Source organism: Triturus cristatus, chromosome 7 (genome assembly GCF_964204655.1).
Source record: "Triturus cristatus chromosome 7, aTriCri1.1, whole genome shotgun sequence".
NCBI classification, from domain to species: domain Eukaryota; kingdom Metazoa; phylum Chordata; class Amphibia; order Caudata; family Salamandridae; genus Triturus; species Triturus cristatus.
This window is the reverse complement of record NC_140590.1, coordinates 1,779,274,215-1,779,277,331: the sequence shown is the minus strand read 5'-3', so window position 1 is coordinate 1,779,277,331 and position 3,117 is coordinate 1,779,274,215.

The following is a 3,117-nucleotide window of genomic DNA, read 5'->3' as shown; positions in this document are numbered from 1 at the left end:
GTTATCCAGGCCTTCAGCTAAATCCCTTTTGTATTTCCTAGTACCCCTGGTTGAATTTTCACTATCCCTGCTTTCTTTTGACACTATATTGATCATGTTAGCGGTGTGAAGAATACTTCATATTTCTTGGGATCATAATAAAAAAGTTGAGTTTCACCAAAATATAGTATTAATTCACATTATCCTCCCTCCGTGCCATCACCCACACCCGCTACCAGCTACTCACCCAAGGACCACCCATCAGAAAGAGCTCCTCCTGGTTCAAGGAGTTGTAGCCCACATCACACTATTTTGGGGTGCTGTGAGGAGGAAAGATATGATAAAGCATGCCACCCAAGGACAGGTGAGGGTTTTCATCTTAAAAGGAATATTTTGTGTGCTATGAGTTTGCATTAGGAGTAAATACTCGCTGGTCTTAAAATACTCCCAGGGCCCTCTTTTATGTATTTCATTCAATGCATTATATGCCTTTGACAGAGATTAATATTTTTGAAATGTACTCTGATCACTCTTACATAGAGAACTATCTTTTAATGTATTGTATGGGGTAATGAAAGTACAAATGACATAGATAGGTTAATCAAACTTCAATTCATTATTGTGAATTCAGAAGGGAATAATTTTCTTTTCATACATGATCATATTCATATTCTGACCCAATATCACACATTAAGTCACAGCTTTAGTGAACATGAAGGATAGGTATTAGTTATGGTTGATATTTTCTAATTTTCTAGCTATGTTCATATTGAGTGACTTTGTTATTGGAGAGGGCATAGGCGAATCAATAAATTCCTGTTCAATCAGTCAGTCAATATTCTCTATTTCACATTGCTTCCAAAGCATATAGAGTACATGATTAAAAACATCTCTACTAATATAGCACATGGATAACAATAAAAATAAAATCAATAAAAAATCAACTATTCATACAAATAGATAATCATGGAGTGCATTGTGCCTTCGAATGTGGGAACCCCACCAAGTTGTGCACTCAGAATTTGGTGTCAATCATTCCCTTTTTGCATTTCTAGTCTCATCTATAAAACATATTCAGTACTTTGGTACGGTCATCAAATATACATAAATATCATATCACAAACATCATTAAAATAGATTTTAAAAGTAGACATAAAACACAGGTACATAAAATAGCAAACTCACATTATGTTGTCAGTCTTGAATCCCCTTTTCTTTCCCACTATCCCATTCTGTCAGGGCCTTCCCATTAGTACACAAGGACCATCGAAACAATGCCATGGATAAAGGGAGTAGATAGTTGTTTCATACAATAAAGTGCAGAACGCCATTGTTTGAGATGAAATGTTTAGAGAATGTACCTCTTTATATATGAGGAATAAAATCCACAAAAGAATAGTATATGCACACAAGACTGTACAGACCTTTCATCACAGGGGCATACTGGAAGATCTTTTATAGAAAAAGTATTCTTTGGAAAATTCATACGGACTCTAACTAAAATAAAGCGATGTTGGGGGATTGTCATGAATATCAAATATGACTCATCCACCCTAGTGAGAAGGGGGAATGTAAGATACAGCTTTGCTGATTTTTTAGTGCAGCTAGCATTAGCACCATCACTTGCAGATTTGTCCAAGAATATTTGCTTCACTTTATCTTTAGACATAGTACTGCAGTTTTCACTTTATCCTTATACATAGTACTGCAGTTAGACTGGTTAGCAAATATGTGCCCCAGACCCAAACTCTCAGCACTGATTTAACATATTGCACTCAGGCGACCTTGTGTACATTATCTAGGGTCAAACAGTCCCTGATAATATATTAAGTCACAGTGACCATATCTCTGTTCCAAATCGAATGCCATAGCATATTCATGTGTGATATATGGGGCCTATAACTCAGTGTGGCAGATGTAATTCGCCAGTTGTATGGGAGTGCAAAAAGACTTTTATAGAAACTATCTTCTATTCTTTGGAGTTGGTCAACTGCCACCATCCCCCAGACCCCAGCCACATAAGATGTTGCAGTGACGGCTTTTGTGGCATACACCTTTTTTATCACATCAATCCTCTTAGCACCCAACTTCTTAGTAAAGGAATATATATCCCTCACACTTTTCTCCATAGCAAGGACTTTATTGCTCACCATATTGGCCCAAGTATATTTTATATGAAATGCAAAACCCAGTTAAGTAAAATTATCAACCCTTGTCAATCTGCGCTGCTCTATATAAGACATTGAAATATTTTTAGGCTGAGTATCTGCCACCAGCACAAAGGATTTGGCTTCATTCACCCAAAGATCCAGACTGGACATACATTTCAAATAGATCACTATCAGCTTCTGTAAGCCCAACCCAGTTCTTCCTTTTGTACCATTGGTATATAGTAAAAATAGAAAAGGGGCAAGGACACAGCCCTACCTTACCCCCCTGTTTCATTTTAAACAGCCTAGTGCATTCCCCATACCTACCATACCGAACAGAAGATCTGACCTGGGCATATATTTGAAGAATGAAAAAAATTATCAGGTGTCAATTTACTCCATGATGGACCAGAACTTGGGGTGGGAAACGCAATCAAAAGCGACCAACAGATCCATAAAGACCATATATATTTTTTGGGGTCGGAACGCTGTGTATTTTCTCATATTTCTGTTCATTTATCAACTTCAATATAATAATCTTTTGGAGCCAATAGTGCATCTCCGCTTTATTATTATTTACAGATTTGACTATGTGAAGGTTTGTGAAACAGCAACTTATACTTATCCCCCCGTATCTTATACTTTTACTTATACTTATACTTATCCCCCCGTATCTTATACTTTTTTTGATGCGTTCTACGGCAAAGAACATAAATATCTGTTGAAGTTTACTAATCATAGTGAAATGATCAGAAAGCAAATGTCTTCGGTCTTGTCTGCGTATGTTACAATAATATTCCTAGATTCTAGGTTTTAGGTGGTCACTTGGTGCTTTCCACATATTTCCTGACATGCTAAAACTATAATACATCAAACATATTATTACAATGTACATAATGATATATTCGGTGTTCCAGTCCACTTCCATACTAAGGCCTGATTATGATGCCAGTCGGAAAGCCTCTGCGAGCTTGTCAGGTTCGGTCGG